Source organism: Crinia signifera, chromosome 2 (genome assembly GCF_055691185.1).
Source record: "Crinia signifera chromosome 2, ASM5569118v1, whole genome shotgun sequence".
Classification (NCBI taxonomy): Eukaryota; Metazoa; Chordata; class Amphibia; order Anura; family Myobatrachidae; genus Crinia; species Crinia signifera.
In genome coordinates this window covers 403,214,726-403,236,115 of record NC_139218.1, presented here as the reverse complement: position 1 = coordinate 403,236,115, position 21,390 = coordinate 403,214,726, and the positions used below count along the sequence as shown (strand labels likewise).

At 48.3% G+C, this 21,390-nt stretch overlaps 2 protein-coding genes across 3 annotated transcripts in view; one reads left to right on the top strand and one right to left on the bottom strand.

The window, feature by feature from the left end:
• The window catches only part of ILK (integrin linked kinase), a 67,127-nt gene extending 46,293 nt beyond the window's left edge, over positions 1-20,834 (bottom strand). The window contains exon 1 of one of the 2 annotated variants that reach the window (XM_083170628.1): positions 20,671-20,834. The gene's annotated coding sequence lies outside the window, so the exon portion shown is untranslated. Of the gene's footprint in view, positions 1-2,647; positions 2,790-20,670 lie in introns of those variants that run through there. The other variant, XM_083170629.1, reaches the window with a different exon arrangement.
• RRP8 (ribosomal RNA processing 8) overlaps positions 5,377-21,390 on the top strand; it is a 56,537-nt gene continuing 40,523 nt past the window's right edge. Inside the window, exon 1 of the mRNA XM_083170627.1 lies at positions 5,377-5,395. The gene's annotated coding sequence lies outside the window, so the exon portion shown is untranslated. The remainder of the gene's footprint in view (positions 5,396-21,390) is intronic.

The window sequence follows — 21,390 nt, the reverse complement described above, 5'->3', positions numbered from 1 at the left end:
TGCCAGTTACATATCATGTCCCCAGTAGTGCCAGTTACACATCATGTCCCCAGTATTGCCAGTTACACATCATGTCCCCAGTAGTGATAGTTACACATCCTGTCCCCAGTAGTGCCAGTTACACATCCTGTCCCCAGTAGTGCCAGTTTCAGATATACCCAAGAGTGCACAGTTACACATCATGTCGCCAGTAGTGCCAGTTACATATCATGTCCCCAGTAGTGCCAGTTACACATCATGTCCCCAGTATTGCCAGTTACACATCATGTCCCCAGTAATGCCAGTTACACATCATGTCCCCAGTAATGCCAGTTACACATCATGTCCCCAGTAGTGCCAGTTACACATCATGTCCCCAGTAGTGATAGTTACACATCCTGTCCCCAGTAGTGCCAGTTACACATCCTGTCCCCAGTAGTGCCAGTTTCAGATGTACCCAAGAGTGCAGTTACAGATCATGTCCCCAGTAGTGCCAGTTTCAGATGTACCCAAGAGTGCACAGTTACAGATCATGTCCCCAGTAGTGCCAGTTACAGATCATGTCCCCAGTAGTGCCCGTTACAGATCATGTCCCCAGTAGTGCCCGTTACAGATCATGTCCGCAGCAGTGCTGTTACAGATCATGTCCCCAGTAGTGCCAGTTGCACATCATGTCGCCATTAGAGCCAGTTGCACATCATGTCCCCCAGTAGTGCCAGTTACATATCATGTCCCCGGTAGTGCCAGTTACACATTATGTTGCCAATAATGCTCTTAAAGAGCATGTCCCCCGGTAGTGCCAGTTACATATCATGTCCCCCAGTAGTGCCAGTTTCATCATGTCCCCCGGTAGTGCCATTTACAGATCAGGTCCCCCAGTAGTGCCAGTTACAGATCAGGTCCCCCGGTAGTGCCAGTTACAGATCAGGATTCCCGGTAGTGCCAGTTACAGATCATGTCCCCCGGTAGTGCCAGTTACAGATCATGTCCCCCCGGTAGTGCCAGTTACAGATCATGTCCCCGGTAGTGCCAGTTACACATTATGTTGCCAATAATGCTCTTAAAGAGCATGTCCCCCGGTAGTGCCAGTTACATATCATGTCCCCCAGTAGTGCCAGTTTCATCATGTCCCCCGGTAGTGCCATTTACAGATCAGGTCCCCCAGTAGTGCCAGTTACAGATCAGGTCCCCCGGTAGTGCCAGTTACAGATCAGGATTCCCGGTAGTGCCAGTTACAGATCATGTCCCCCGGTAGTGCCAGTTACAGATCATGTCCCCCCGGTAGTGCCAGTTACAGATCATGTCCCCCCGGTAGTGCCAGTTACAGATCATGTCCCCCCGGTAGTGCCAGTTACAGATCAGATCCCCCGGTAGTGCCAGTTACACATTATGACCCCAGTAGTGCCAGTTACACATCATCCTATATACAGCATTACACCACATGCACAGTATATAGACATGATATTATTCCCTTATATACATTATCACACCCTATATACTGTATATATAGTATCACACCCTATATACAGTATATATACACACAGTAACACACCCTATATACAGTATATATACAGTAACACAACTCACATACAGTATCATACCTGTTTACAGTATATATACACACACAGTAACACACCCTTAATACAGTATATATATATATATATATATATATATATATATATATATATATATATATATATATACACACACACACACCTTATATACAGTGTCACACCCTTTATGCAGTATCATACCCTGTTTACAGTATATATACACACAGTAGCACACCATATATATATGTATGTATATATATATATATATATATATATATATATATATATATATATATATATATATATATACACAGTACTACACCTTATATACAGTATCACACCCTATATACAGTAACACACCCTGTATACACACACACAGTAACACACCCTATATACAGAATACAGTATCACACCCTATATGCAGTATATCCAGCATCACACCCTATATGCAGTATATATACAGTATATCTATATATACAGTATCACACCCTATACACAGTATCACACCCTGTATACAGTATATATATATATATATATATATATATATATATATACACACACACACACACACACACACACACACACACACACACACAGTAACACACCCAATATACAGTGTATATATATATATATATATATATATTTATATATATAGTATCACACCCTATATACAGTATATATACAGTATCACACCCTATATGCAGTATATATCCAGCATCACACCCTATATACAGTGTATATATACAGTATCACACCCTATATACAGTATCACACCCTATATACAGTATATATACAGTATCACACCCTATACACAGTATATATACAGTAACACACCCTTTATACAGTATATATACAGTATCACACCCTATACACAGTATATATACAGTATCACACCCTATACACAGTATATATACAGTAACACACCCTATATACAGTGTATATATACAGTATCACACCCTATATACAGTATATATACAGTATCACACCCTATACACAGTATATATACAGTAACACACCCTATATACAGTGTATATATACAGTATCACACCCTATATACAGTATATATACAGTATCACACCCTATATACAGTACACATACACACAGACTACACACACCTCAGCGCGCGTTCCCGCAGCCCCTGTGACGTGCTCGCCTCCGCAGACACGTCACATTCCGAAGCTGGGTGTCTCTATTGGGCGGTAACTGGAGACGCCGGTCCAATAGCTGGATCTAGTGGGTGTGGCTTCACAAGGTCCAGCCAATAAGATGAGGAAGACGTTTGAGGCGAGGCGCAGCAAGGATGAATGACAGGGCAGGCACTACCGAACAGTTAGCCAATTGGCGGTGAGTGCAGCTGTATCCCCGCCCCCTGCTGGAGCTGAGCTCATTGACCATATATAGGGAGGTGGAGAAGGGACCCAGAGAGCGGGTGACGTCACCAGGCGGGGGATACCATGTAACAGAGGGGCGGGAGTGGAGTGGGACGTACCATGTGATCAGCTCCGGCACAAGTACGGCGTCCTGTGTGGGACATTCCTGTCACACTGTTTATTATTATTATTATGGTTTATTTATATGGCGCCACAAGGTTTCCACAGCGCCTAACATAATGAGCTAGAGAACAGCAGTGACAGTACAGGGTAATGTAGTACATAGCAAGTGAGGATAGTGACGTCAGGGGACAGGGCACAGACATATTTATTAGGGTGGCAGAGAGTAATATATATAATTATAATAAGAGAGGAGAGGGCCCTGCATGCATGACATGTTATACCTACTGTACCTAGGGTTGCCACCTCGCTCATCCTCAATTCCTGGAGATCCCCCCTCATCCTTAAGGGAGCGCCTTAGGCGCACGCGCTCCCAGAAAAGTGGGCGTGGCCTCTTAAAATAGGTGTGTCCTATTCCAATAAGTGGGCAGGGTCTCTAATACAGACAGGTATACAGTGCAGCTTGTCCATGTGTGATGGACTCCCAGCCCAGAAGCTGAGTGTCAGGCAGCCTCTCTCATTCTCTCCCAGTCAGACTCCAGCAGCAGCTTGTTGAAAAGTCCCTGGACAGAAGGCGGCGGCAGCGCCTCTCATCCATGTCCGACTCCAGCATGATGACCTCACCGGCCCCCGCGTCCACTAATGATCCCGCGCCGTGAGTCTGCTTGCCCGGCACAGCAGCCCAGAGCGATAAGCTCCGCGGCCACCGCGTCCACTAATGATCCCCCCTGTGGGGAGCTGGTAACTGATAAGAAAGGTGTGGTACTTGTTTCCTAGCAGGGTGCCACCGATTTTAAATGTATGAAATCGGGTCGGAAAAATCGGGTCGATCGCATCGCATGCAGCCAAATCGCATGCGATCCAATGCGACCAAATCTACCCGATTTTTAATTGTACAGCCACCCTCATGGCTGATTACAATGTTAAATGCCTCCGCAGACTCGATTTGTAATTGTATACCCACCCTGATGGGTAATTACTATTAGAGATGTGCGGGCTCGGATTCCTCAGATCCGAGCCAGCACGGACGTCATCAATCCGGGCCCGGATACGAGCAGCGCTCGGCGCTTCCCGCCTGACTCGAATCCGGGCGCACGGGCAAAACGTCATCGCCCGGCGTCGGATTCTCGCGAGATCACGGAACCCTTAAATTCCGCAACCTCGCGCCGCCATCTTCACTCCAATCTCGGAGAAGGGTAGGGAAGGGTGTGCTGCTGCTGTGTGTGGTCTCTGCTGGGGCCTGTGCTGCTGTGTACTGTGTCTCTGCTCAGTGATCAAGACATCACCATTGCAAGGATGACTGGTGCTGTGTTCTGTCTCTCCTTTGTGCTGGGGCCTGCCTCTGCTGAGTCTGCTCCTGTATAGTCAGTCACAGTGTGATAGTCCACTGGTGCTGCTAGTGCCACTGCCTGTCCTGCACTGCCTAGTGTCTGCTGCAGTCTGCTCTCTGCTGTTGCCACTGGCTAGTGCCTACCAGTACCTATTGCAGTATATAATTCCAGTGTGCTGTTGCCCCTGGCTACCAGTACCTATCACAGTATATAATTCTAGTCTGCTGTTGCCACTGGCTACCAGTATTTATCGCAGTATATAATTCCAGTCTGCTGTTGCCTCTGGCTACCAGTATTATTTATCACAGTACAGTATATAAATCCAGTCTGCTGTTTCCACTGGCTACCAGTATTTATCGCAGTATATAATTCCAGTCTGCTGTTGCCGCTGGCTACCAGTATTATTTATCACAGTATATAAAAATCCAGTCTGCTGTTTCCACTGGCTACGCGTATTTATCGCAGTATATAATTCCAGTCTGTTGCCACTGGCTACCAGTATTTATTGCAGTATATAATTCCAATCTGCTGTTTCCACTGGCTACCAGTACTATCAGTCCAGGGGTGCACACATGTGTGCTGTATCCATCCAGGGGTGCCCACATGTGTGCTGTATCATCCAGGGGTGCCCCCATGTGTCCTGTATCAGTCCTGGGGTGCCCGCATGTGTGCCGTATAATTCCAGGGGTGCCCCATGTGTCCCATATCAGACCAGGGGAGATGCCATTTTTTTTAATGAAAATAAAATTAAGGTGTTTTTTGTTTTTTTACTGCAAGGGCTGTTAAATGCGCTGTAGTCCAGGGGTGAGCCAAGAGTGCTGTATAATTCATGGGGTGTTGCTAAGTAAGGTGTGCTGCTCTTTTTTATAATTAAAAGAATACACATTTTTTTTTTTACTGCAGGAATTTGTCTGCCGTATAATTCCATCCCTGCCGCCATGTGTTCCGTAACAGTCCAGGGGTGCCGCCATCTGTGCCGTATAATTCCATGTGTGCTGTATCAGGTCAGGGGTGCCACCATCTGTGCCGTATAATTCCTGGGGTAAGCCAAGTCTGCCGTATAATTCATGGGGTGCTGCCAAGTGTGCTGTATTAGTCCAGGGGTGATGCTAAGCATGCCATATCAGTCCAGGGGTGATGCTAGGTGTGCCATATCAGACTAGGGGGGATGCTAAGTGTGCCATATCAGTCCAGGGGTGATGCTAAATGTGCCATATCAGTCCAGGGGTGATGCTACCTGTGCCATATCAGTCCAGGGGTAATTCTAGGTGTGCAGTATCAGCCTAGAGGGGATGCTAAGTGTGCCATATCAGTCCAGGGGTGATGCTAAATGTGCCATATCAGTCCAGGAGTGATGCTACCTGTGCCATATCAGTCCACGGGTAATTCTAGGTGTGCAGTATCAGCCTAGAGGGGATGCTAAGTGTGCCATATCAGTCCAGGGGTGAAGCTAAATGTGCCGTATCAGTCCAGGGGTGATGCTACCTGTGCCATATCAGTCATGGGGTAATTCTAGGTGTGCAGTATCAGCCTAGAGGGGATGCTAAGTGTGCCATATCAGTCTAGTGTTTGTGCCGCACACTTGTGTGGCTTATCATAGTTATCCAGCTACCTCGGTGCAACCTTTTGCCCTAAAAACAATATTGTAAGGTGTGAGCTGTTCAGAATAGACTGTAAATGAGTGGAAATGAATGTTATTGAGGTTAATATAGCGTAGGAGCAAAAAAAAAAAAATAATTATGCGATTTTAGCAGTTTTTATGCTTTTTTAACAAAAAAATCAGAACCCAAAACCCAAGAAATCCAAACACAAAACACTTAGGAGGTGTTTTGGCAAAACCCATTAGAACCCAAAACCTCAAGGTAATCAGAACCCAAAACCCGAAAAGTGGCCGGTGCACATCTTTAATTACTATGTCAAATGCCCCCCCCCCCCCCATTGTTAACGCCGCGATCAACGCCAACAAGAAGCGTGGCGAGTGCGCGAGGGGCGGCGGTCCTCCGACCTTTTCATACCCCCACTATCCACGTCCGTGTGGAGTTAATTTTATCTTTTATCTAGTGTGGCGAGTGCAGCGAGCCACCAAGCCCGAAGCGTGGCGAGCCACACTATATTTATTTATTTATTTGCAGTTTCTTATATAGCGCAGCAGATTCCGTTGCACTTTACAATAGTAGACAGTGATAAAACAAACTGGGTAACAGACAGACTTGGAGGTAGGAGGGCCCTGCTGCAAGCTTACAATCTATTAGGTATATAGGAGGGAAACACAAGGACAGGCACCAGTAATAGCATAGCAGTCCCAACAAGTTACAAGTCCAGAAGGGAAGCTATATAATTCATAAGTGCCTCAGAGGGCACTATATCTAATCAACTCCACGCCAACGTGGATAATGGGGGTAGGAAAAGGTCGAAGGATGCGCAACGCTGCTGCTCGCCACGCTTCGGGTTGACATTGACCGTGGCGTTGCGTTAACAATGGGGGGGCATAGGTGGGTACACAATTAAAAATCGGGTCCAATGTAAAATCGGGTCTCAGGGACCATTTTTACATTGGGTCCAATGCACAGCGTCTATTCAGCGCCGACGAGCGGCAAAAACGGGGCGTGGCCGGAGTTCGCGTCATCCTGCGAGGCCACGCCCCCTTTCCACGAGGCCGCGCGAACGTCCCGACCTCCCAACTACAAAAGTTGGGAGGTATGTGGAAGCCCAGGAGCAGAGCATTGTGTCCTCCTGGAGAGGGGCATGCTGGGAGGTATGGATAATGTATGATTACCAGCACCTGTGGGGAGCTAGGTAACTGATAAGAACAGCGTCACCACAGGTGCAGCCAATCATACATTACCAGGGAAGTCCAGGAACAGAGCATTGTGTCCTCCTGGAGAGGGGCATGCTGGGAGGTATGGATAATGTAGGATTGTCAGCACCTGTGGGGAGCTAGGTAACTGATAAGAAAGGTGTCACCACAGGTGCTGGCAATCATACATTACCAGGGAAGCCCAGGAGCAGAGCATTGTGTCCTCCTGGAGAGGGGCATGCTGGGAGGTATGGATAATGTATGATTGCCAGCACCTGTGGGGAGCTAGGTAACTGATAAGAAAGGTGTCACCACAGGTGCTGGCAATTATACATTACCAGGGAAGCCCAGGAACAGAGCACTGTGTCCTCCTGGAGAGGGGCATGCTGGGAGGTATGGATAATGTATGGTTGCCAGCACCTGTGGGGAGCTAGGTAACTGATAAGAAAGGTGTCACCACAGGTGCTGGCAATCATACATTACCAGGGAAGCCCAGGAACAGAGCATTGTGTCCTCCTGGAGAGGGGCATGCTGGGAGGTATGGATAATGTATGATTGCCAGCACCTGTGGGGAGCTAGGTAACTGATAAGAAAGGTGTCACCACAGGTGCTGGCAATCATACATTACCAGGGAAGCCCAGGAACAGAGCATTGTGTCCTCCTGGAGAGGGGCATGCTGGGAGGTATGGATAATGTATGATTGCCAGCACCTGTGGAGAGCTAGGTAACTGATAAGAAAGGTGTCACCACAGGTGCTGGCAATCATACATTACCAGGGAAGCCCAGGAACAGAGCATTGTGTCCTCCTGGAGAGGGGCATGCTGGGAGGTATGGATAATGTATGATTGCCAGCACCTGTGGAGAGCTGGGTAACTGATAAGAAAGGTGTCACCACATGTGCTGGCAATCATACATTACCAGGGAAGCCCAGGTACAGAGCATTGTGTCCTCCTGGAGAGGGGCATGCTGGGAGGTATGGATAATGTATGATTGCCATCACCTGTGGGGCGCTAGGTAACTGATAAGAAAGGTGTCACCACAGGTGCTGGCAATCATACATTACCAGGGAAGCCCAGGAACAGAGCATTGTGTCCTCCTGGAGAGGGGCATGCTGGGAGGTATGGATAATGTAGGATTGCCAGCACCTGTGGGGAGCTAGGTAACTAATAAGAAAGGTGTCACCACAGGTGCTGGTAATCATACATTACCAGGGAAGCCCAGGAACAGAGCATTGTGTCCTCCTGGAGAGGGGCATGCTGGGAGGTATGGATAATGTATGACTGCCAGCACCTGTGGGGAGCTAGGTAACTGATAAGAAAGGTGTCACCACAGGTGCTGGTAATCCTACATTACCAGGGAAGCCCAGGAACAGAGCACTGTGTCCTCCTGGAGAGGGGCATGCTGGGAGGTATGGATAATGTATGATTGCCAGCACCTGTGGGGAGCTAGGTAACTGATAAGAAAGGTGTCACCACAGGTGCTGGCAATCATACATTACCAGGGAAGTCCAGGAACAGAGTATTGTGTCCTCCTGGAGAGGGGCATGCTGGGAGGTATGGATAATGTATGATTACCAGCACCTGTGGGGAGCTGGGTAACTGATAAGAAAGGTGTCACCACAGGTGCTGGCAATCATACATTACCAGGAAAGTCCAGGAGCAGAGCATTGTGTCCTCCTGGAGAGGGGCATGCTGGGAGGTATGGATAATGTAGGATTACCAGCACCTGTGGGGAGCTAGGTAACTGATAAGAAAGGTGTCACCACATGTGCTGGCAATCATACATTACCAGGGAAGCCCAGGAACAAAGCATTGTGTCCTCCTGGAGAGGGGCATGCTGGGAGGTATGGATAATGTATGATTGCCAGCACCTGTGGGGAGCTAGGTAACTGATAAGAAAGGTGTCACCACAGGTGCTGGTAATCCTACATTACCAGGGAAGCCCAGGAGCAGAGCATTGTGTCCTCCTGGAGAGGGGCATGCTGGGAGGTATGGATAATGTAGGATTGCCAGCACCTGTGGGGAGCTAGGTAACTGATAAGAAAGGTGTCACCACAGGTGCTGGCAATCATACATTACCAGGGAAGCCCAGGAGCAGAGCATTGTGTCCTCCTGGAGAGGGGCATGCTGGGAGGTATGGATAATGTAGGATTGCCAGCACCTGTGGGGAGCTAGGTAACTGATAAGAAAGGTGTCACCACAGGTGCTGGCAATCATACATTACCAGGGAAGCCCAGGAACAGAGCATTGTGTCCTCCTGGAGAGGGGCATGCTGGGAGGTATGGATAATGTAGGATTGCCAGCACCTGTGAGGAGCTGGGTAACTGATAAGAAAGGTGTCACCACAGGTGCTGGCAATCATACATTACCAGGGAAGCCCAGGAACAGAGCATTGTGTCCTCCTGGAGAGGGGCATGCTGGGAGATATGGATAATGTATGATTGCCAGCACCTGTGGGGAGCTAGGTAACTGATAAGAAAGGTGTCACCACAGGTGCTGGCAATCATACATTACCAGGGAAGTCCAGGAACAGAGTATTGTGTCCTCCTGGAGAGGGGTATGCTGGGAGGTATGGATAATGTATGATTGCCAGCACCTGTGGGGAGCTAGGTAACTGATAAGAAAGGTGTCACCACAGGTGCTGGTAATCCTACATTACCAGGGAAGCCCAGGAGCAGAGCATTGTGTCCTCCTGGATAGGGGCATGCTGGGAGGTATGGATAATGTAGGATTACCAGCACCTGTGGGGAGCTAGGTAACTGATAAGAAATGTGTCACCACAGGTGCTGGCAATCATACATTACCAGGGAAGCCCAGGAACAGAGCATTGTGTCCTCCTGGAGAGGGACATGCTGGGAGGTTTGGATAATGTAGGATTACCAGCACCTGTGGGGAGCTAGGTAACTGATAAGAAAGGTGTCACCACAGGTGCTGGTAATCCTACATTACCAGGGAAGCCCAGGAGCAGAGCATTGTGTCCTCCTGGAGAGGGGCATGCTGGGAGGTATGGATAATGTAGGATTGCCAGCACCTGTGGGGAGCTAGGTAACTGATAAGAAAGGTGTCACCACAGGTGCTGGCAATCATACATTACCAGGGAAGCCCAGGAGCAGAGCATTGTGTCCTCCTGGAGAGGGGCATGTTGGGAGGTATGGATAATGTATGATTGCCAGCACCTGTGGGGAGCTAGGTAACTGACATACCTCCCAACTGTCACGCTTACCGCAGGAACGTCCCGATATTCGGGGACGTTCCCGCGTCCCGCCCGGGGCCGCCATTGTCCCGCGGTGGTGGGGACAGTTGGGAGCCCCCCCAGCTTGCCAAGAATAGACGCTATGTGCATGCGCACAGCGTCTATTCTGCGCCGACGAGCGGCGAAAACGGGGCGTGGCCCGAGTTAGCGTCACCCCGTGAGGCCACGCCCCCTCTTCTCGAGGCCGCGACCCCTTTTCGGGAGCTCGCGCGGCCAAGCCGCGCGAATGTCCCGACCTCCCAACCACGCGTTTAAGCCTTAAACACCACCTTATTGGACCCTGTGGAATAAGCTTTGGATCCTGCTTAGCTGTATAAATCACCTGCTTTCTCAGGAGGAACCGGTACCCCCATTTGGAGCTAGCAGCAAGTATAATCCTCGGCTAACATCCACTTCTTCACTTTATACACCCGCTGTGGTGTGATATGCTTATATATAAAGTGTGAGTGTAAACCTGTAATAAAAACCCGTTATTTTACCAATACAGTGTTGCACTATATATACACTATCGAAGTTCTAGGTATGTCCTGAATCCTACCACCGATATCAGAGTGATCTATGCAGGACCTCAGTGTTCCTATTCTGCTTGTATACTGACATCCATTATGTGAGTGGGATAACAAAATGTGAATATGTATGGTGATCAAACTATTGCCCTATGTCTGTTTTATTGCTCTGAATCATCTTATCCATCCAGAAAGTGTTGATGTAGAAGTAGCGAATCTTATTTACAGTATGTGGGATTGCTCAATGTGACACTTATTTTGTCTTTTCTGTATACTGTATTTCAAAACTTTGGTGAAAGTTTTTTTGGGTGTCATTTGAGCTGTACTCCACAAGGTGGCGCATTGAGGAAGTTTATATATTATTGCTCAGTTTTGGGATATGTACAATATGTGGTGGGAGACATAGAGACATACACCATGTAGCGGGAGACATGCGCCATGTGTCCGGATATTAATTTTATTTATTTACAGTGTTTTATATAGCGCAGCAGATTCCGTTACAGCGTCTTATATAGCGCAGCAGATTCCGTTACAGTGTCTTATATAGCGCAGCAGATTCTGTTACAGCGTCTTATATAGCGCAGCAGATTCCGTTACAGTGTCTTATATGGCGCAGCAGATTCCGTTACAGTGTCTTATATAGCGCAGCAGATTCCGTTACAGTGTCTTATATAGCGCAGCAGATTCCGTTACAGTGTCTTATATAGCGCAGCATATTCCGTTACAGTGTCTTATATAGCGCAGCAGATTCCGTTACAGCGTCTTATATAGCGCAGCAGATTCCGTTACAGCGTCTTATATAGCGCAGCAGATTCCGTTACAGCGTCTTATATAGCGCAGCAGATTCCGTTACAGCGTCTTATATAGCGCAGCAGATTACGTTACAGCGTCTTATATAGCGCAGCAGATTACGTTACAGCGTCTTATATAGCGCAGCAGGTTCCTTTACAGCGTCTTATATAGCGCAGCAGATTCCGTTACAGCACCTTATATAGCGCAGCAGATTCCGTTACAGCGTCTTATATAGCGCAGCAGATTCCGTTACAGCGTCTTATATAGCGCAGCAGATTCCGTTACAGTGTCTTATATAGCGCAGCAGATTCCGTTACAGCGTCTTATATAGCGCAGCAGATTCCGTTACAGCGTCTTATATAGCGCAGCAGATTCCGTTACAGTGTCTTATATAGCGCAGCAGATTCCGTTACAGCGTCTTATATAGCGCAGCAGATTCCGTTACAGTGTCTTATATAGCGCAGCAGATTCCGTTACAGCGTCTTATACAGGGCAGCAGATTCCATTACAGCGTCTTATATAGCGCAGCAGATTCCGTTACAGTGTCTTATATAGCGCAGCAGATTCCGTTACAGTGTCTTATATAGCGCAGCAGATTCCGTTACAGTGTCTTATATAGCGCAGCAGATTCCGTTACAGTGTCTTATATAGCGCAGCAGATTCCGTTACAGCGTCTTATATAGGGCAGCAGATTCCGTTACAGTGTCTTATATAGCGCAGCAGATTCCGTTACAGTGTCTTATATAGCGCAGCAGATTCCGTTACAGTGTCTTATATAGCGCAGCAGATTCCGTTACAGCGTCTTATATAGCGCAGCAGATTCCGTTACAGTGTCTTATATAGCGCAGCAGATTCCGTTACAGTGTCTTATATAGCGCAGCAGATTCCGTTACAGTGTCTTATATAGCGCAGCAGATTCCGTTACAGCGTCTTATATAGGGCAGCAGATTCCATTACAGCGTCTTATATAGCGCAGCAGATTCCGTTACAGCGTCTTATATAGCGCAGCAGATTCCGTTACAGCGTCTTATATAGCGCAGCAGATTCCGTTACAGTGTCTTATATAGCGCAGCAGATTCCGTTACAGCGTCTTATATAGCGCAGCAGATTCCGTTACAGTGTCTTATATAGCGCAGCAGATTCCGTTACAGTGTCTTATATAGCGCAGCAGATTCCGTTACAGCGTCTTATATAGCGCAGCAGATTCCGTTACAGCGTCTTATATAGCGCAGCAGATTCCGTTACAGCGTCTTATATAGCGCAGCAGATTCCGTTACAGCGTCTTATATAGCGCAGCAGATTCCGTTACAGCACCTTATATAGCGCAGCAGAATCCGTTACAGTGTCTTATATAGCGCAGCAGATTCCGTTACAGCGTCTTATATAGCGCAGCAGATTCCGTTACAGCGTCTTATATAGCGCAGCAGATTCCGTTACAGTGTCTTATATAGAGCAGCAGATTCTGTTACAGTGTGTTATATAGCGCAGCAGATTACGTTACAGTGTCTTATATAGCGCAGCAGGTTCCGTTACAGTGTCTTATATAGCGCAGCAGATTCTGGTACAGTGTCTTATATAGCGCAGCAGATTCCGTTACAGTGACTTATACAGCGCAGCAGATTCCGTTAGTGTCTTATATAGCGCAGCAGATTCCGTTACAGTGTCTTATATAGCGCAGCAGATTCCGTTACAGTGTCTTATATAGCGCAGCAGATTACGTTACAGTGTCTTATACAGCGCAGCAGATTCCGTTAGTGTCTTATATAGCGCAGCAGATTCTGTTACAGTGTCTTATATAGCGCAGCAGATTACGTTACAGTGTCTTATACAGCGCAGCAGATTCCGTTAGTGTCTTATATAGCGCAGCAGATTCCGTTACAGTGTCTTATATAGCGCAGCAGATTCCGTTACAGCGTCTTATATAGCGCAGCAGATTCCGTTACAGTGTCTTATATAGCGCAGCAGATTCCGTTACAGCGTCTTATACAGCGCTGCAGATTCCGTTACAGCGTCTTATATAGAGCAGCAGATTCCGTTACAGTGTCTTATATAGTGCAGCAGATTCCGTTACAGTGTCTTATATAGCGCAGCAGATTCTGTTACAGTGTCTTATATAGCGCAGCAGATTCCGTTACAGTGTCTTATATAGCGCAGCAGATTCCGTTACAGTGTCTTATATATCGCAGCAGATTCCGTTACAGTGTCTTATATAGCACAGCAGATTCCGTTACAGCGTCTTATATAGCGCAGCCGATTCCGTTACAGTGTCTTATATAGCGCAGCAGATTCCGTTACAGTGTCTTATATAGCGCAGCAGATTCCGTTACAGTGTCTTATATAGCGCAGCAGATTCCGTTACAGCGTCTTATATAGCGCAGCAGATTCCGTTACAGCGTCTTATATAGCGCAGCAGATTCCGTTACAGCGTCTTATATAGTGCAGCAGATTCCATTACAGTGTCTTATATAGCGCAGCAGATTCCGTTACAGCGTCTTATATAGCACAGGAGATTCCGTTACAGTGTCTTATATAGCCCAGCAGATTCCGTTACAGTGTCTTATATAGCGCAGCAGATTCCGTTACAGTGTCTTATATAGCACAGGAGATTCCGTTACAGTGTCTTATATAGCCCAGCAGATTCCGTTACAGTGTCTTATATAGCGCAGCAGATTCCGTTACAGTGTATTATATAGCGCAGCAGATTCCGTTACAGAGTCTTATATAGCGCAGCAGATTCCGTTCGTGTCTTATATAGTGCAGCAGATTCCGTTACAGCGTCTTATATAGCGCAGCAGATTCCGTTCGTGTCTTATATAGCGCAGCAGATTCCGTTACAGAGTCTGATATAGCGCAGCAGATTCCATTCGTGTCTTATATAGTGCAGCAGATTCCGTTACAGCGTCTTATATAGCGCAGCAGATTCCGTTAAAGCGTCTTATATAGCGCAGCAGATTCCATTACAGCGTCTTATATAGCGCAGCAGATTCCGTTACAGTGTCTTATATAGTGCAGCAGGTTCCGTTACAGTGTCTCATATAGCGCAGCAGTTTCCATTACAGCGTGTTATATAGCACAGCTGATCCCGTTACAGCGTCTTATACAGCACAGCAGATTCCGTTACAGCGTCTTATATAGCGCAGCAGATTCCGTTACAGTGTCTTATATAGCGCAGCAGATTCCGTTAAAGTGTCTTATATAGCGCAGCAGATTCCATTACAGCGTCTTATATAGCGCAGCAGATTCCGTTACAGTGTCTTATATAGTGCAGCAGGTTCCGTTACAGCGTCTTATATAGCGCAGCAGATTCCATTACAGCGTGTTATATAGCACAGCTGATCCCGTTACAGCGTCTTATACAGCACAGCAGATTCCGTTACAGCGTCTTATATAGCGCAGCAGATTCCGTTACAGTGTCTTATATAGCGCAGCAGATTCCGTTAGTGTCTTATATAGTCCATCAGATTCCGTTACAGCGTCTTATATAGCGCAGCAGATTCCGTTAAAGCGTCTTAAATAGCACAGCAGATTCCATTACAGCGTCTTATATAGCGCAGCAGATTCCGTTACAGTGTTTTATATAGTGCAGCAGGTTCCGTTACAGCGTCTTATATAGCGCAGCAGATTCCGTTACAGTGTCTTATATAGCGCAGCAGGTTCCGTTACAGCGTCTTATATAGTGCAGCAGGTTCCATTACAGCGTGTTATATAGCACAGCAGATTCCGTTACAGTGTCTTATATAGCGCAGCAGATTCCGTTACAGTGTCTTATATAGTGCAGCAGGTTCCGTTACAGCGTCTTATATAGCGCAGCAGATTCCATTACAGCGTGTTATATAGCACAGCAGATTCCGTTACAGTGTCTTATATAGAGCAGCAGATCCCGTTACAGCGTCTTATACAGCACAGCAGATTCCGTTACAGCGTCTTATATAGCGCAGCAGATTCCGTTACAGTGTCTTATATAGCGCAGCAGATTCCGTTAGTGTCTTATATAGTCCATCAGATTCCGTTACAGCGTCTTATATAGCGCAGCAGATTCCGTTAAAGCGTCTTAAATAGCACAGCAGATTCCATTACAGCGTCTTATATAGCGCAGCAGATTCCGTTACAGTGTTTTATATAGTGCAGCAGGTTCCGTTACAGCGTCTTATATAGCGCAGCAGATTCCGTTACAGTGTCTTATATAGCGCAGCAGGTTCCGTTACAGCGTCTTATATAGTGCAGCAGGTTCCATTACAGCGTGTTATATAGCACAGCAGATTCCGTTACAGTGTCTTATATAGCGCAGCAGATTCCGTTACAGTGTCTTATATAGTGCAGCAGGTTCCGTTACAGCGTCTTATATAGCGCAGCAGATTCCATTACAGCGTGTTATATAGCACAGCAGATTCCGTTACAGTGTCTTATATAGAGCAGCAGATCCCGTTACAGCGTCTTATACAGCACAGCAGATTCCATTACAGCGTCTTATATAGCGCAGCGGGAGGCATGGGCCATTTGGCGGGAGGCATGAGCCATGTGGCAGGAGAAATGGGTCAGGTGGTGGGAGACATGCACCACGTGGCGGGATATGTACAATATGTGGCGGGAGGCATGCACCATATGGCGGGATATGTACAATATGTGGTGGGAGACATGCACCACGTGGCGGGATATGTACAATATGTGGTGGGAGACATGCACCATGTGGCCGGATATGTACAATATGTGGTGGGAGACATACACCATGTGGTTGGAGGCATCGGCCATGTGGTGGGAGACATGCACCACGTGGCGGGATATGTACAATATGTGGTGGGAGACATGCACCACGTGGCAGGATATGTACAATATGTGGTGGGAGACATGCACCACGTGGCGGGATGTGTACAATATGTGGTGGGAGACATGCACCACGTGGCGGGATGTGTACAATATGTGGTGGGAGACATGCACCACGTGGCGGGATATGTACAATATGTGGTGGGAGACATGCACCACGTGGCGGGATATGTACAATATGTCGCGGGAGACATGCACCATATGGCGGGATATGTACAATATGTGGTTGGAGACATGCACCACGTGGCAGGATATGTACAGTATGTGGCGGGAGACATGCACCACGTCGCGGGATATGTACAATATGTGGTGGGAGACATGCACCACGTGGCGGGATATGTACAATATGTGGTGGGAGACATGCACCACGTGGCGGGATATGTACAATATGTCGCGGGAGACATGCACCATATGGCGGGATATGTACAATATGTGGTGGGAGACATGCACCACGTGGCGGGATATGTACAATATGTCGCGGGAGACATGCACCACGTAGCGGGATATGTACAATATGTGGTGGGAGACATGCACCACGTGGCGGGATATGTACAATATGTCGCGGGAGACATGCACCATATGGCGGGATGTGTACAATATGTGGTGGGAGACATGCACCACGTGGCAGGATATGTACAGTATGTGGCGGGAGACATGCACCACGTCGCGGGATATGTACAATATGTGGTGGGAGACATGCACCATATGGCGGGATATGTACAATATGTGGTGGGAGACATGCACCACGTGGCAGGATATGTACAATATGTGGTGGGAGACATGCACCACGTGGCGGGATATGTACAATATGTCGCGGGAGACATGCACCATATGGCGGGATATGTACAATATGTGGTGGGAGACATGCACCACGTGGCGGGATATGTACAATATGTGGTGGGAGACATGCACCACGTGGCGGGATATGTACAATATGTCGCGGGAGACATGCACCATATGGCGGGATATGTACAATATGTGGTGGGAGACATGCACCACGTGGCGGGATATGTACAATATGTCGCGGGAGACATGCACCACTTGGCGGGATATGTACAATATGTGGTGGGAGACATGCACCACTTGGCGGGATATGTACAATATGTGGTGGGAGACATGCACCACGTGGCGGGATATGTACAATATGTCGCGGGAGACATGCACCACTTGGCAGGATATGTACAATATGTGGTGGGAGACATGCACCACTTGGCGGGATATGTACAATATGTGGTGGGAGACATGCACCACGTGGCGGGATATGTACAATATGTCGCGGGAGACATGCACCATATGGCGGGATGTGTACAATATGTGGTGGGAGACATGCACCACGTGGCGGGATATGTACAATATGTCGCGGGAGACATGCACCACTTGGCGGGATATGTACAATATGTGGTGGGAGACATGCACCACGTGGCGGGATATGTACAATATGTCGCGGGAGACATGCACCATATGGCGGGATGTGTACAATATGTGGTGGGAGACATGCACCACGTGGCGGGATATGTACAATATGTCGCGGGAGACATGCACCACTTGGCGGGATATGTACAATATGTGGTGGGAGACATGCACCACGTGGCGGGATATGTACAATATGTCGCGGGAGACATGCACCATATGGCGGGATATGTACAATATGTAGTGGGAGACATGCACCACGTGGCGGGATATGTACAATATGTCGCGGGAGACATGCACCATATGGCGGGATATGTACAATATGTGGTGGGAGACATGCACCACGTGGCGGGATATGTACAATATGTGGTGGGAGACATGCACCACGTGGCTGGATATGTACAATATGTGGTGGGAGACATGCACCACGTGGCGGGATATGTACAATATGTCGCGGGAGACATGCACCATATGGCGGGATGTGTACAATATGTGGTGGGAGACATGCACCACGTGGCGGGATATGTACAATATGTCGCGGGAGACATGCACCACTTGGCGGGATATGTACAATATGTGGTGGGAGACATGCACCACGTGGCGGGATATGTACAATATGTCGCGGGAGACATGCACCATATGGCGGGATGTGTACAATATGTGGTGGGAGACATGCACCACGTGGCGGGATATGTACAATATGTCGCGGGAGACATGCACCACTTGGCGGGATATGTACAATATGTGGTGGGAGACATGCACCACGTGGCGGGATATGTACAATATGTCGCGGGAGACATGCACCATATGGCGGGATATGTACAATATGTAGTGGGAGACATGCACCACGTGGCGGGATATGTACAATATGTCGCGGGAGACATGCACCATATGGCGGGATATGTACAATATGTCGCGGGAGACATGCACCATATGGCGGGATGTGTACAATATGTGGTGGGAGACATGCACCACGTGGCGGGATATGTACAATATGTCGCGGGAGACATGCACCACTTGGCGGGATATGTACAATATGTGGTGGGAGACATGCACCACGTGGCAGGATATGTACAATTGGTGGCGGGAGACATGCACCACGTCGCGGGATATGTACAATATGTGGTGGGAGACATGCACCACATGGCGGGATATGTACAATATGTCGCGGGAGACATGCACCATATGGCGGGATATGTACAATATGTGGCGGGAGACATGCACCACGTGGCGGGATATGTACAATATGTGGTGGGAGACATGCACCACGTGGCGGGATATGTACAATATGTGGTGGGAGACATGCACCACGTGGCGGGATATGTACAATATGTGGCGGGAGGCATGCACCATATGGCGGGATATGTACAATATGTGGTGGGAGACATGCACCACGTGGCGGGATATGTACAATATGTGGCGGGAGGCATGCACCATATGGCGGGATATGTACAATATGTGGTGGGAGACATGCACCACGTGGCGGGATATGTACAATATGTCGCGGGAGACATGCACCATATGGCGGGATATGTACAATATGTGGTGGGAGACATGCACCACGTGGCGGGATATGTACAATATGTGGTGGGAGACATGCACCACGTGGCGGGATATGTACAATATGTGGTGGGAGACATGCACCACGTGGCGGGATATGTACAATATGTGGCGGGAGGCATGCACCACGTGGCGGGATATGTACAATATGTGGTGGGAGACATGCACCACGTGGCGGGATATGTACAATATGTGGCGGGAGGCATGCACCACGTGGCGGGATATGTACAATATGTGGTGGGAGACATGCACCACGTGGCGGGATATGTACAATATGTGGCGGGAGGCATGCACCACGTGGCCGGATATGTACAATATGTGGTGGGAGACATGCACCATATGGCGGGATATGTACAATATGTGGTGGGAGACATGCACCACGTGGCGGGATATGTACAATATGTGGTGGGAGACATGCACCACGTGGCGGGATATGTACAATATGTGGCGGGAGGCATGCACCACGTGGCCGGATATGTACATTGCCCAGCCCTGATGTAGCGGGAGTAGCAGCCAATAAACTCCAAATAAACTGGCTGCTTATTTCTCCAACGATAAGTACAGCTGCTCCATACATACTGTATATTACTAGATTGTAAGCTCTTCAGAGTAGGGCCCTCTTCCCTCCTGTCAATGCCCTCTTCTCTTCACATGTCACTCACAGCTCACCCCTACTCAGCGACCATCTTCGTCCACATACTCATCTCCATCTTTGTCCCCCAGCCCCTAGTAGTACATTGATCTCACCCTCACTAGTTACATTTTAAGCTGTAGTGTGTATTAAATTGTGGCCAGTGGCGTAACTGCCGCTTGGGGGAGCAAGCCACAGTGGGGTCTGTGTGGGCGCCGGTACCCTCTCAACGCACTGATTTGCTGCTGCCTGACACTGCCCACTTGCGGAGCACCGGAGGCTAGTCATTCGTAGCGCGGGTGCGGCCATTGCAGAGATGAAAAATCCCTCCAATAATTCAATTGACTGTACACAGAGCGGGCTATTGGCTACTGGGCATACCCTCCAACATTTCCAACTATAAAATCGGTACTGGGGTGTGGCCATCGATAGAGGGGCGTGGTCATGGGTAAAAGGGGGCGTGGCCTTCACCATTTTACTTTGGACTACATGTGCCAATTTCTTTATGAGGCCCATTTTAATATAAATCCTGCGCTGGCTGTCCCTACCTCGTCAGCTGTGCGGGGTCTGGCCATAAGATCGCAGACTGTCCCCGCTGTCGGGTTCTCCATGCTGCGGCACGTCCATGCTGTGGTGATGTCACGCAGCCCCGGAGGTGGCGGCTTGTGTTATAGCGGCGGGACTTGTGGTCTCTGGACAGCCGACATCCTACAACCACAGTCTCTCCCTGAGCAGCAGGGGGAGGCAAGCCTGTCACAGCCCTCCGCTGTGCACCCTGGGAGATGTAGTCCTGGCCGGCCGCTTCTCCATGCTCTCTGGGGAGCAGTCGGCAGTGTAATAAACTACATCTCCCAGAGTCCCTCAGGCAGCTAAAGCTGATGTTAAAAAAAAAACGGTACATTCGGTACAGTTTATTTTAGCAGGTACAGACCGTTAAAAAAAGGTACTATACCGGCTAAAACGGTACAGTTGGAGGGTATGTACTGTGTACAGGATGGGCGGGCGGATGGATGTGATAGGGCGCCTGGGATGCGTCGGAGCCAAGGAAAGCAGCAATGTCTGCCGGTCTCTCTTCCTCTATCCTGCTTCAGCTTCTCCGTTATACGTGTGACGTCATCACATCACACGCTGGGGAAACATGCTGGATAGGATTATGGGGGGGGGGAGCAAAATGTATAGTTACGCCACTGATTGTGGCGCTCATTTACCTGTACTCTATTATTGTTATTTACTGTAATGTTAAGTTTTGTCTCCCTGTACTGTTCCTC